The sequence below is a fragment of the Dromiciops gliroides genome, chromosome 4 (genome assembly GCF_019393635.1).
Source record: "Dromiciops gliroides isolate mDroGli1 chromosome 4, mDroGli1.pri, whole genome shotgun sequence".
Taxonomy (NCBI): domain Eukaryota; kingdom Metazoa; phylum Chordata; class Mammalia; order Microbiotheria; family Microbiotheriidae; genus Dromiciops; species Dromiciops gliroides.
The window spans coordinates 477,457,932-477,472,762 of NC_057864.1; the positions used below are offsets into that span (position 1 = coordinate 477,457,932).

At 46.1% G+C, this 14,831-nt stretch overlaps 1 protein-coding gene across 3 annotated transcripts in view; it reads left to right on the forward strand.

Annotated features, from left to right (window-relative positions):
- The first annotated feature begins 948 nt into the window (after positions 1-948).
- Positions 949-14,831, forward strand: part of SRRM3 (serine/arginine repetitive matrix 3) — a 111,910-nt gene continuing 98,027 nt past the window's right edge. For all 3 annotated transcript variants that reach the window (XM_044004412.1, XM_044004413.1, XM_044004414.1), the window contains exon 1: positions 949-1,180. The gene's annotated coding sequence lies outside the window, so the exon portion shown is untranslated. The remainder of the gene's footprint in view (positions 1,181-14,831) is intronic.

A 14,831-nucleotide genomic window follows, 5' to 3' on the forward strand; every position in this document is an offset into this window, starting at 1 on the left:
TTTGTTGGTGGTGATAGGGTAGGTAGGTAGGTATTTACTAGAGCTAGGGCATATGAGAACTGAAGACTCAATTGTGGGAAGAGGCCTTGAAGCCCAGCCTGGAGAGTCTGAGAAATATGTTTGCCTTATGGAAAGGTTAGCTAGGTTTTAGAGTCACTCAAGGAACTCTTCACTGACCACTTACTATGGTTTCTAGGTCTCTGCTCATCTTTTCTATGTGTGTATGTGGGGTGGTGGCAGTGGTGTATGGTCCCAAATTAACGAGCAGTTTATAACTTAGCTGTAGAAACCAGGCATCCACAAACAAAAAGGTAAATGATAGTGGCAGATTGTCTAGGCTACAAGTTTGTTAAGTGAAAACAAAGTAAGTCAAGCTCACTCTGGGCCTGGAGGAGGAGGGCAGGATTTAAGAGAGATCCCTGCGGGCAGGAGTAGCCAGGAAAAACCTCCTGAAGGAAATGGACCTTGAGCTGGGCCTTTGAGTTACAGTAAATTGATCTCTAACAGTTGTAAATCAAATGATTTTATGACTCTGGGTTTACTTTCTTGAAGGGAGGAAGGAAGGAAGAAGAGATGGGAAGGAGTGAGAGAGGAATGAATGAAGGAAGAAAAAAGGGAGGCAGAGGGGCAGGAGGGGGAGAAAAAAGGGAGGGAGGGACAAAAGGAGGAAAGGAAGAAGGAAGAAAGGAAGGAAAAAAGAAGGAAGAAAGGAAGGAAAAAAAAGAAGGAACTCCTTTCTATCTTGGGGCATCAACGTCTAGCTAGTCTTTCACTCTCCCTAAGCTGATGTTCTCCATGGCATTTCCCCCTGTTCGCCCAACCTCAACCAACTCTAGTCCGGAAGCCTGGAGTAGTTGTTCCTCCCAGCCTGTAGATGGCAATAGGGAGTTCCTTAAGTCATTGGGACGTGGGTCTCTCTGGCAACCTCTAACGGGAGGGGGAGGAAAGAGGAGGCTGAGCTCCATGGTGATGAGCTGTCCAGCATTTCAGCAACCGGAGCCTCATAGAGAGCTGGAGGAGGAGAAGGAGGGCACATAGCTGGGCGGGGGAGAAGAGGCAGGGAAAAGGGGGACAAGGCACTGGGTGTGGAGGCAGGTGAAGAAGAGGATAAAGAAGAAGAGGAAGATCCCGGCATCAGCCCCCCAAGCCCTGGAGAGAGGGTGGGGAAGCCCGCAGGAAGGTAAGGAGCCAAGGGCTGGGGAGGGCCAGAGGGGAATGGGGGACGTCGGGAAACAGCTCCTGGTAGCCCAGGAAAGAAGGAAGGGGAGGTTCGTGTCCGGGGCTGGCCTGCACTGGGGCTAGAGAATACTCTTTCCTTCTTGCTGAGCATCTTTCATCTCCTTCTGCAGGGCAGGGTATTTACTCTGGAGCCAGAGGAGGAGGAGGAAGAGGAGGAGGAGGTAGGGGTGGTGGTGGAGGAAGGGGGAAAAGGATTATTGGTCTGGGCAGTGTTGTGAGTGTGTCTGTGTGTTTGTATAGGGTGGGGGTAAAGAGACTCTCTCTCCCCATGGACAAGAGGCAGCTGGGGTTTGTCTGCTCTGAAGCCAGTGTGGGCTAGAAAATTTCCAGTGTGTATGTTTGTTTAGTAGAGAAGTGAGTGTGTGTGTGTGTGTGTGTGTGTGTGTGTGTGTGTGTGTGTATGTCTCCAAGACCCTGACTAAGGACATGGGTGAATTTCTTGTGGCTTACTTCAATTTGGGGAGGGGCATAGATGGGGCAGCAGAAATAAGGACACTTGAAAAGTTCCCCCGCCCTGCCCTGCCTGAAGTACCCCCAAGATGATTCTCTCTCTCTCTCTCTCTCTCTCACACACACACACACACACACACACACACACACACACACACTCAGCCCTTCTTCCTTCAAGATAAGCAAAAAAACTTACCTGGAGGTGGTGAGTTTGAACAAGGGACCACTTAGTGGATCCCTACACCTCTGGGGGATTCAGGACCCTGAGGGCTCCCTGACCCACATGTTTGGGCCACTGCATCTGGTGACCATGGTAGCTGGCTCTGGGGAGTCAGAGAGTGCAGGGGATGCTGAGTGGGCAGTCTAGGGGACAGACAAAAGCTGCTTCCCTGTTAGCTTTAGTAATGTTCCCATCTCCAAGTAAAGGCAAGAAGGAAGAAGCTTTGGGAAAGCAGATCCTCTTCTAAGGTCCCCTCCTTGCCCTTCTTAACAGATAGGAGCTGGGATTGGAAGGGCTGCATCATATATACCATCCCCAGGCAGTGGAAGTGGGGGCTTTGGAAGGCACAGATATGTCTCATGCCCCCTTTGACAGAAGGGAAGGTAGATCCACCAAGAACCCAAAGGTTCTATTCTCCCTGGGATCCTGCCACCAAGGGGATAGGGCTGCATATGGATCCAGCATCTGGAACCCCAGGCCCAAGAGAAGTGTGCTGCTAATATAGGGTGGGGAACAGAAGAAAGGCAGCAGCTCGCGCCAAAGACTCCATAGTCCTCTTTGGGCTTTTTTTCTGGATGGCTTTAGAATCCCTCATCTCTTTATATCCTTGCTGGTATAGCTTTCTGAAGGACCCAGGTATGAAGAATCAGAGGCCTCTGGGGGGGGGGGGAGACACTGTCCACATGCTCTCCCCAGGCTATGGACCCCAACCACTCACCAACAACTTTTCACTCTCCCCTAAACATTCTTTCTCACCCATCTGACCATTCTCTCCCCAAACCCCATGCTCTGCTCTCTCCTTCCACCCCTTTGATCTCTCACTCCCACCATCTCAGCTCCCTGGGACTCTTTGAGTATCTCAGGGAAAGAGAAGAGGCAGAATTTTTGGTGAAGGGAAGGGATGGGAGTAGAGGAGCTTCTACCCAGGGGGCATCCTGAGGTCAAAGATCCTGGAGAGCTCCCAATTGACTCCACACCAGAAACTGAAGTCAGACAAGTTGACAAATCAGATTTAAGCAAGGGGCAGCTAGGTGGCGCAGTGGATAGAGCACCGGCCCTGGAGTCAGGAGTACCTGAGTTCAAATCTAGCCTCAGACACTTAACACTTACTAGCTGTGTGACCCTGAGCAAGTCACTTAACCCCAATTGCCTCACTAAAAAAAAGATTTAAGCAAGCATGCATTTTAAAAAATTTATTTTGTTCAGGGTCCTATTAATGGGGGGGGGCATGTAGTGGAAACAAGGAGAAGAGGGTGTTTTTCTTGAAGAGTAACTGCATGGGATGGGGTTGGATTTTAAGTAAAAAAGTGTTGAAGAAGAGGTTGATTGTGGTAGAACGAGCTTCAAAGAGACTTTGAAAATGCTCCTCTTTTCCCCAGAGTAGATAAATACTGAACTATCTGAGCTGGTTTAGGAATCGTCCCCTGGGAGCTGAGGAATAAGCTCAAAAATTTTTCAAGGTCCCTTCTGTTCCTGAAACTCAGTGATGCCCATTTTTCAGATGGAGACAGGTATATTGATGTATATCTAGATAGTGGGAGGACAGGGGGAAAGATGACTTCTCCAAGGTCATGGGAAGTTTTGGGGGAGGGGGAAGAAAAACTGAAAATCGAACCAGGTTGAAACACTTTCCCTGGAGCTGGCTGGACATGGAGCAAGGATTCCCTATCCCACATATGCAAAAACCCTTGAATTTCAGAGATGAGATTCTCGGTTTGGAGAACTCTGTGCCCCCTGCCTCTTCTTTCCTTTCTCTTTCCTCCCCCATCTGTCAGCCTCTCAACACCCAGATGACCTCAGCAAGGGAAATACTGCTATTTCCCTCCTGGGGAGAGGGAATTGGCTCATTCCCTGAGATCGGGACAGTGTTAAAAATAGCGGCCAGTATGGCTGTATCTGGTTCCTCTCTCTCATTCCCTCTCTCCCTCCTTCCTCCTTTGTTGACTTCCCAGGCCCGCAGTGAGTATCAACCATGCTGGAGCACTCTCCTCTCTTCCTCTCCTCACCCCATCACAAAGATTGAACTTCAGGAGCAGCAGGGTCCAGTGGAAAAGGGTTTGAGTCTTGGGTCTACTGCTATTTGTATGACCCTGGATAAGTAATTTCCCTTCCCCATATCGTCCATTTTCTCCCATATAAAGCACTTTGATACCTTGAAAAACCCTACATCTCACAGGGCTGGATAGTCTTTTCATCAGTACTGATCCAACCCCCTCCTAAATGCTTCTTTAGGGTTGCCATAGCCAAGATATTCCTCCCTTGGTGGTCAGCCCCATGTTCATGAGCTTTATGATTAGCTAAGTGGGTACTCAGATGACAGATGCACTCTGTCACTGGGCTTGACTTGAAACTTTCTCAGCTTAGCAGGATCTGCTAGAGATTGTACCCTTCAAGTACTGGCTTCAAGAACCCAATCACCCCTGTCCATAATGAGATATCACAAGAGGACTTTAGTGAAAGAACTATAAAATGGACATAAATAATACCCACCCTACTTACTTCTCCCAGATAGTGTAAGGATCATAAAATGTCAGCGCTAAAAGGGACCTTGGAGACCATTAAACCTGACCCTTTATTTTTATAATGAAGAAAACTGTGACCCAATGACTTGCCCAGATCAGTTCAGAGACTGGAAAGAAGAGCATGTTGGAAAGTTGAATTGCTATGAGCTTTGCTGACTCTGCCCCTTTGGTCTTGTACAGCCAGACAGTCAGCGTCTTTTCTATCCAGGCTCTGAGGAAGAAATTTCTAATTTGATGTGCCCTGTAGAGAGTGAAGGTGGGTGCTGTTAACTGTTATTGATGGGAGAAACTGAGGTTTCAAGCTGAGTGAAGTTGTTAGGGATGAGTACTTTCTCCTGGCCAGTGGCATCAGGAGCATGATTGGGTTCTCCTAAGCCTAGAATCCTGCCTTGTGCCATTCAACTTGGATTAGCCTCTCCCAGTCCTAGGGAGCAAAAAACAATTGAAATTTTCTTCCAGTTCAGCATCAGGCAGCTGTGAATATCTCATTGCACACACTGTGGACTCCCCTTTTAGGGGCATATCATACCAGCTACATTCTCAACATGGTCTGGATTTGTAGACCCTTCTTGTAGACTCTTCTTAATGCCCACTACCCTTCTCCTTTTTTCCCTCTTTGCCAGGACACTAGCTGGTGAAATAGCCCACCCTTTCCCACTTGACCACTCTTCAATTCAAACTCACTTTTTCATTATATTGACTACTTCTTTGGTATAGAGACCCACTGAAATGGGCGAGAAATGGCACAATGGGTCCTGTGCTGACAGTGAAAGGGTAGTGTGTGTGTTACACAACAGAAACTAGATGTTTACTCAGTGGAATTGAACGAGTCATAAGGAGAGGCAGTCTCCATAGCCAGGTCACTTGCCTCTCCAACCTGAAGAATCATTTCCCAGGAAGACTTTGGGGTCCCTGGGGTCCAACATGAGGGTTGACATCAGCACTTTCAGGTACCAATGATCATTGGTTTCAATGAATATGAATTTTGAAAGAGCCCTTCTGTGGACATCTTGTTCAGTCCCTTCCCTCATCTCACAGCTATGCACAAGGTATGAGATTCTCACCTTGAATCCAAATAACTTAGAGCCCTCTGAGATTTCCTACTCCCTGTCCTTTAAGGAGAATTTTCAGAACCACACAGAAGGGAGCAAGGGGATGTGATGGTGGCAAGACTTCAGGAAGCCAAGCTGGCAGCTCCCTTCTTCCTGTGGGGAAGAAGGGAGATAGTGCTTCATTACAAACTAAGCTGAAAGCTCTCGGCCACATCTCTAGCTGCCTGACTGACCCACTGACACCTCAGACTTAGAGGGGGAAATTGTGATTTAAGAGTGTTAGGTCAAAAGGAGGTGATTTGAATCCCAATTCTGGCTCTGCTTCTTTTGGTACCTATGTGAACTTGAGCATCAGCTTGGCACTCTGGACCGTAGCCATCTGTAAAATGAGTGAGTTGGACTTTGTTATTGTTCAGTTGCTTTTCAGTTACTATCTGACTCTGTGACCCCTCTTTGGGGTTTTCTTGGCAAAGATACTAGAAGGGTTGGCCATTCCCTTCTCCAGCTCATTTGACAGATGAGGAAACTAAAGCAAATAGGGTTAAGTGACTTGCCCAGGATCACATAGTTAGTAAGTGTCTGAGGCCAGATTGGAACTCAGGTCTTCCTCACTCCAGGCTCAGCATTCTATCCACTGTGCCACTTCATCCATGACTTGGACTAGATGACCTCAAAAGGAATCTTTTAGCTCTTAATGTCATGATTCTATGATCAGAGCCTGTCTCAAACTGAACTCCATCATCTCCACCCACACCTGACCCTATTTTGAGCCTCCCCATTTCTGTTGAGGATCCTTCTAGTCACCCAAGCTTGGAACTCAGAGTCATCTCTCTCTTCCCTCTCACTCTTCTTCACATCCAACCCCAATGCCAAGTCCTGTTGTTTTTATCTTTGCAACATCTATTTCATCTGTTCCCTCCTTTCCATTTACCTAGCCACCATCTTAGTTCAGACAGTTCTTCTGGATTGTTATATTATCCTTTTAGTTGATCTCCATGTTTCCAGTCTTTTCTCTTTCCACTCCACCCTCCACCCAATTGCCAATATACAGGTCTGACCATTTCACTCTCCTTTTCAGTGGCTTCCCATTGCCTACAGGACAAAACAAAGACCATTTTAGATATTTTATGAATATCTTTTGTTTTTCTCATTATCTTTATTTCTGAATATACTCCTCCCCCTTCCCCATAAGCCATCAGTTATAATGGAAGGAAGGAAAGAAGGAAAGAATGAAGGAAGAAAGAGAGAAAGACAAAGAAAGACATTCTGCAAAAACTAGGAACTTATCAACCTGACAGTTTTATAGGTAATGTTCTGTGCTCTTAGTTACCCACCTTTGTGAAGCTAGGAGGGGATGGGCAGACAAATTATCACATAAAATATCACATTCTTTGGGGGTAGCTAGGTAGCACTGGCCCTGGATTCAGGAGAGCCTGAGTTCAAATCTGGCCTCAGACACTTGACACTACTAGCTGTGTGACCTTGGGCAAGTCACTTAACCCTTATTGCCCCACAAAAAATAAAAATAAATATCACATTCTTCTTTGAGGCTAAGGTTGGTTATTATAATTACATGGTATTTAGTTTGTTGTTACATTGTCATTATGCATATTGTTTCCCTGGTTGTGCTTTTTATCTGCATCTGTTCAAGTAAATCTTCCCTTGATTCTTTGAGGTCTTCATATTTATTGGACAAAGCACAGATTCTTTGGTCCTGGCTCCTAATATGCTCCACAGACTGGCTCCCACCTACCTTTTCAGGATTATTCCATGGTACTTCCTTCCTTCCTTCCCACTACTTCAGCCACAGTGATTTCTTTTTTCTTTTTTTTTAAATTAATAAAGTATTTTATTTTTTTCTGTTACATATAAAGATAGTTCTCAACTTTTGTTTATACAAGCTTTACAATTTCAGATTTTTCTCCCTCCTTCCCCTCCCTCCCCTAGACAGCAGGCAATCTGATATAGGTTATATATATATATATATATATATACACACACACATATACATAATAACATTAAACATATTTCTGCGTTAGTCATGTTATAAGAGAAAAAATCAGAGCAATGATGAAAAACCTCAAAATAGAAAAAAACACAACAGCATCAAAAACAAAAGAAATAGTATGGTTCATTCAGCATCTATCAGCCACAGTGATTTCAATCTCATCTGGTATCCTCCTGGCTCTGTGCGCTTTCCCAGACCATCCCAGGTGCCTAGACTAGAAATTCTCCAAAGTTCTCCATATTGGAATGCCTATTCTTCAAGGCTTAGCTCAAGTGATATATCTTTCATGAAGGACATATGGTCTTTTATGGACCCTGGTCCAACCACCTCAAAGTGATCCATCATTCCTTGCTTGTATCTCTTTAGTCACTCTGGTAGACCTCCATTAAAGGTTACATTATTTTCCAATTTGCATCATATATATATGTATGTATGTATGTATGTACCTATTTTATCCCTGCACTAGTTCATAAACTTTCTGAAGTTAAGACCAATGTCCTTTTTTATTTCTGTATATCCCAGGGCCCATCCCAGGCCTTGCACAAAGTAAGCACTTAATACATATATTTTGAATGAACAAAGAAAAGCAGGATCCTCTCAAGGGAGTGGCCATATGGCTCTGACTAGAGGCTAAGTATAACTGGACTGCCCTTGAGCCTAGGGGCTTTGAAAATTCATGTGAAGATTTCTTCTGAGTCCTCCATTATCAATGAAAAGCAATTTAAAATCTCTCATTCCTGGAGTAGGGGACTCAGTGCCAGGGGTGAAGGTTCAGTGATGAGGATAGGGCTGAGTGTCTGGAATGAAGAATAAGGAAGGGGGATGGGAGTGTCAGTGCTCAGTGTCAGGAATGGAATCTCTGTTCTGGGGATGGGAGCTGATTGATAGAGAGGGGAGTTCAGTGCTGAAGATGGGGTCTTGGTGACAGAGATGAGGTTCAGTACTGGGAATGGGGACAAGGCTAGAGGCTCACTGTCAAGGATGTGGATTCAATTCTAAAGGTAGGGGCCTGGGCCCAGGGATAAAGATTCAACTTAAGGAGAGGTGGCTCAATGTCAGAAATATGGGCTCTCTTTTAAGAGTAAGGAAGGCCTAGCATCTCTGGTTTTTATCAGTTTGGCAAAAGGAGAGAAAAAACAGAAAGAAAGCTTTCCCTGAAATTGCCAGTGCCTGATCCTTTATTCTTGTAGTGAGGGAGCCAAGAGTTCAGTGCTGGGAATAGGGCATCAGTGATATGAGGGGAATGTAGAATCCAAAGAGTTAGGTCTGAATCCTTACTCTGTGTGACCTTGGGCAAGTCGCTTAACTTCTCTAGATCCCCGGCTTCCTCATCTGTAAAATTAGGGGGAGGGTGGACTCCAAGGTCTTCAAGATCTCTTCCAGTTGTACGATAATGGCGGTGCAGTGCTAGAGATAAGGTTTAGTGTTGAAGACTGAAGCAGGACTGGAAATTCCATATCAGGAATGTGGACCTAATGATGGGGATGGGAACTTCATGTTAGTGTCAGTGATGAAAGGCTCAATGACAAGAATGGGAATTCTGTGTTAGTATGAAGAGCTCAGTGATGCAGATGAGCTCACTTCTAGGAATTTGGGGCTCAGTGACATTAATGAGGGCTAAGTGCAAGGAATGGGAGGAGGCTCAGTGAGAGATGAAGATTCAGGGCTCAGTGATAGAAATGAGGCATCTGCTGCAGGACAAAGGTTCAGTACCACGGAGAGCTCAGGAATAAATGAAGCTCTTCCATTGAGTTTTTCCTAGCGGACAGTAGGATTCCCTCTTTGAAAAAAAAATGCAATATCGTGGGGAAGACACTAGATTTGGAATCAAAATACCTGGATTCAAATCCTGGCTTTAACACTGACTCACCATGTGTCTTTAAGGAAGTCTTTTCCTAATTATTTTTGGTGGGGTGGGACAGAAAAAATAAGAGGAATGGATCTCTAGAGGCCTTTCCAAATCCAAATACTCTCTGCTATTTAGAGATTGACTCTTGGTGTCAGCCAGATGTCTTGAAAGATATCATTTCCTTGCTTACAAAAGGGACCAAGTGAGAGGGTATGGGTGGTTCAGTGTACTTGATCCCCACTACTGGGCACACAGTTCAAAGGCCACTCCACTAACAGGAAGATCCATCTTCATGCCAGAAGGGTGATGAATAACAGTCTTTTATTTATCCACATATTGAAGTCAACTCTCAATTATCTATAATGAGGGATAGGGCAGAAGAAGTAGTAAAGCCAAGATAATACCAAACAGCAGCAAACCAAGTATCATTTCTACTTGTCTTTGGATGGACCAATGGGAAGAGGCACAATCAGAGGAATTGGATTTTAATGTCGGCTTGGACTTTTATTCTGTGACCTTAGATAAGTCACTTCTGGACTTAGTTTCTCCTCTGTGAAATGAGGGTCTTGGACCATTTGGTCTCTAGAGTCTTTTCCATCTTTAAATCTTGTGCTTCTTTGACATGGGGATGTCAGACAGGAGAAAGCACTGGAGCATTGGGAGTCAGAACATGCAGGTTTGATTCACAGGGCCCCTGGCCTTTATCTGCCTGGCAAGAGGGGAGAAGGAAGTCTTCTTTCCTATGCTTTCAGTGTCTATTCCTTAACTCTTGTAATAATAGAGAGAGAATAGGTTCCCATGGAGACCAGATCCCAGGATCTAGGGTCCAGTGATTCAAACCCCTGTCAGTCTATTATCTCTGATAAAAGATATAGAGGACTGGGCCTTCATCCTTACCCTGGAAGGAGGACGATCAGTCCTTATCTCATAGGATATTAGATCACACACATAGAACTGGAATAGATACAAGAGACCATATACTCCAAACCCCTTATTTTACAAATAAGGAAAAAGAGGCCCAAAGGATTAAGTGACTTGCCGAGGGTCATACAAGAGACAGTCAGTCAACAATGACTTATTCAGTATTTACTCTGGGCCAGTGATTGTGGCAGAGTCCAGATTGAACCTAGGTCTGCTGACCCCCAAAGCCAGCACCTTTTCCATCATACCATACTGGGACCTTTGGGCAGCTGGTTGGTGAAGTGGATAGAGCACTGGCCCTGAAGTCAGGAGGACCTGAGTTCAAATCTCACCTCAGACACTTACTGGCTGTGTGACCCCGGGCAAGTCACTTAGTCCCAATTGCCTTAAATATTCAGGGCCATCTCTAGTTATCCTGATGTATATCCTGCCACTCTCTGGAGGAGAAAGTAAGGCTGGTGACCTTGTACAGCCTTCTCTCACCTCAATCCAATTCAGTTCAAGAATAAAGGACAAATAACAGCAACTGGGACCCTAACATGAGGACCAGACTCCAGAGTCCTAAGCCCAGAAGCCTTTCTGCTAGAATGTTGGGCACCTTGTCCCTCAATATCCCCATATCCCCTCTTCTCACCCATTTTGAATGGCTTTGGGAGGGGGACCATCCATTGTGCGGAGTTGACCCTGACAGTGGTGCTTCACAGTGGGACTCTTGGCGCAGCCTTCAGGCTTCAGGGCTTCCCTGCCAGAGCCAGCCCTGAGCCTCCTTTGAGCACTGCTGATGCTCTGCAATAAGGGACCAGAGCCAGGCTGGGTTTCCTCCTCTCAAGCCAGCCCTCCAGCCAGATTCTGTGTGGCTGCTTACTGCAGACTCTGCTCTGCAGGCTGCTGAGGTGGGAAGAGTTCTCTCTGGGGATGCCTTGGGGCTTGTCTCAGTAGGACTCCAGAGCAGAATGACCTATGGCTTTCTGAGTCTGGGATCAGAGGAGGTCCTCAAACTTCTGGTCCCTCCTGGCAGCAGTTCCCTCCCAGCCCTACCCCCTTCTCCAGTGCTCAGCATTTAGTATTGCTCCTGGCACTGAGCCCCTCTCCTCAACACTGAGACTTCCTGCTCAAAACTCTCTTCTGTGTTATGTTCCCAGCCCTGACACTGTGCTCCTCAATGAAACACATCCCAAACACTGAGCTCCTATCCTTGACACTGAGCCCTCATTCCTATCACTGAACTCCCATCCATGAAAATGAGACCCATCTCCAGCTCTGAGATCCTTGAGTCAACTCTTATCACTGAAAAGGAGCCCTTACTTAACTTGACATTGAGCCCTCTTCCCTGTCCCTGAACTCCCATTCACAGCACCATGACACATGCCCAGCATTGGTCCCCTGTCGCTGACACTGAGCCCTCATCTCCTGTGCTGAAACTTCATGCCTGATGCTGAACTTTCATTCATAGCACCAAGACACAGGCCCAGTCAGTACTGGCTCTCATCTCTGACATGTAGTCTTTCACACCCCTGAAGCTAGTGACATTTAAAACTGATTTCTCTGGTGTGCATATCAATGTGAGCACCTATGTGTGTGAATAAGTATATGAATATGCATGTGTGGATGAGTGTGATTATATACATGGGAGTTTATGTAAAGGAGTATCTACATATCAGCTGGGGGAGAAGGACAAGGCTGTGGGCACTGAGACCTTGATGATAGAATGGTGCTGGGATCATCAGAGGCAATGGTGGTGGTGGTGGAGGCAGGAAGGAATCACTGGGTAGATGGATTGAAATTAAGAGGATTCTCTCTTACACTCCCTACTTCACACCTCTCACCATTTGCCCATGTCTTGCTCTTCTAATGGCTTCATCCTGTAATTCCAGGGAAGGGCAGGAAAGCTAGCTCAGAAGTTAGAAAGATAGTGATGGAGATGGGAGCTTAGTGCTAGAAATTCAAGGACATGAGGGGAGGGTGGGAGAGAAAGGGGGAGAAAGGGAGAGAGGGAGAGGGAAGGAGAGAGGGAGAAGGAAGGGGGAAAGGGGAGAGAGATAGGAAGGAGGAAGGGAGAGGAGAAGGAAGGAGGGAGGGAAAGATAGGGAAGGAGGGGGGGCGGCTAGGTGGCACAGTGGATAAAGCACCGGCCCTGGATTCAGGAGGACCTGAGTTCAAATCCGACCTCAGACACTTGACACTTACTAGCTGTGTGACCCTGGGCAAGTCACTTAACCCCCATTGCCCCGCAAAAAAAAAAAAGATAGGGAAGGAGGGAGGGAGAGGGAAGGAGGAAAGGAGAGAGGGAGGGAGGAGAGGGAGTAGGAAGGAGGAAGAGATGAAGGGGAGAGAGGAGGGAGAGGGAGAGGGAGGGAGGGAGAGAGAGATGGACTTCTATTAAGTAAGCTCCTCAATTAAACAAGACAATAATTATTATTAATGAAAATAACTAACATTCATATAAAGAATTAGGGTTTGTAAAACACTTTACAAACATTATCTCATGTGTACAGCATACCAACCCTGAGAGATAGGTGCTTTTACTATCTCTATTTTTCAGATAAGGAAACTGAGTCTCAGAGCTGTGAAGTGACTTTCCTAGGGTCATACAGATAATAAATATATGAAGAAGGGCTCAAACATAGGTCTTCCTGACTCCAGGCCCACTCCTGTATCCATTCCACCCAGGTACCTACAATAAGACATGAAAGCTGGATTGGCTTACGTAGGGGTTGGGGAGGGGGTTGTCATGGGGGTGGTTCGATGCTCAGACATTCCAAGTTGTATGGTCTCTGTCAAATCCTAGTCGGGCTGTATCCAAGCAGCTGGCCCTAACTGGCATCTTCCTCCCTCTTCACCCCACCATTTTTCTTGTTATTCTATCTTCCCTCTGACTAACATCTCCCTTTCTCTGCTTCTCTTCCTCTTCGTCTTCTCCTCCCTTTCAGTGAACTTTTATTAAATGCTTACTGTGTACAGAGCCAATGGTAGAGACATACAACTTAATAATAACAGCTTGCCTTTTTGATGCACTCAAGTATACAAAGTAACCTTCCTCACAACAAACCTATGACATATTAGTGCTTGGTATGTGTCCGGCGCAGTGCTAGGCACTTAAAATCCAAAGACAAAAGCATAAGGGTCTATGGTTGCAAGAAGCCTGTATTCTAATGGGGGAGACAACTGTACGTACAGTGGTCTATTTTGTTATTATCCAGTCATTTCAGTCATGTCTGATTATTTGTGACACTATTTGGGTTTTCTGCTAGAAATAATAGAGTGGCTTGCCATTTCCTTCTCCACCTGATTTGTCAGATGAGGAAACTGAGGCAAACAGGGTTAAGTGACTTGCCCAGGGTCACACAGCTAATAAGTATCTGAGGCTGGATTTGAACTCAGGTCTTCCTGACTCCAAGCCTGGCACACACAATGCATCGTGCCACCTAGCTATCCAACATAGTGGTCTAAATGAAATACATGCAAAGGAAGTATAAGGTCAACTTAGGGGGAAAGTGCTAGCAGTTCTGTGTGGGTGGGGGTTCGGGGCGGGGCAAGCAGTGCAAAAGCATGGAGAAGGGAGATAGAATTTCCTGTGTAAGGAATGAGAAAAGGTCAGTCTGGCTGTACGGTGAAGTGTGTGGAATGATATGCAAGCGTAAGATATATATCATAAGAAAGACTTTTGTGAAGTCTGACGGGAAGGTCCTTATTGATCTAAGACTTTGTCCTCTTTCTTTTCTTAGCCCCCTGGTCCTTCTGATAGCAAATGAATATATGGCCAGGCAGCAAATGCGCCCATGGACTTTCTTTTTTTCTTTTCTTTTTTTTTTTGGGGGGGGGGCAGGCCATGATGGTTAAGTGACTTGCCCAGGGTCACACAGCTGGTAAGTGTCAAGTATCTGAGGCCAGATTTGAACTCAGGTCCTCCTGAATCCAGGGCCGGTGCTTTACCCACTCTGCCATCTAGCTGCCCCTGCATATGAACTTTCTCTGCCAACTTTTCTCCCGTCCTGCCCCACCCCACTCTTTCCCTGCTTCCTTCTGTTTCTTTCCTCTCTGACCTTCCTTGTTCCCAGTTGCCTTGAGATTTAGGGCTTAAGTCCCTCTCTATGACATCACTGAACAATGCCCTGGGGTCTGCCTCCCCCCTGCTCATGTCGCACTGTGAGTGACAGTTCAGGCTGGGGTGTAATTGTCGATGTAGCCATTAGAGAATGAAGTTCCATGGATATGGCATTCAGGACTCAGGATTGTGTGGGAGATGGAGTGACATCCAAGCTTTAAAGGCAAATGTCCCTGCCAAGTATTGAATCCTCTCTGGGTCCCCTCTGCCCCTAGGGGAGTAATTCTGTGCTCAGAAAAGTCAGATTCATTTGAATATCAGCTTGAGCCAGGGTAGGCTCTGGAGGGGAAATCTCAGACAAAAACCACACAATGCATTCATAGAAAGAGCATGGGATTTAGAGCCAGAAGGGGCCGTGGAGATCACCCCCATTCTGCAAAGGAGGCCAAGGGAGAGGAAGGAAGTTCCTACTTAGCCAAGGTCAAACTCAGGTCCTACTACTCCAAATCGATTGCTCTTTTTCAC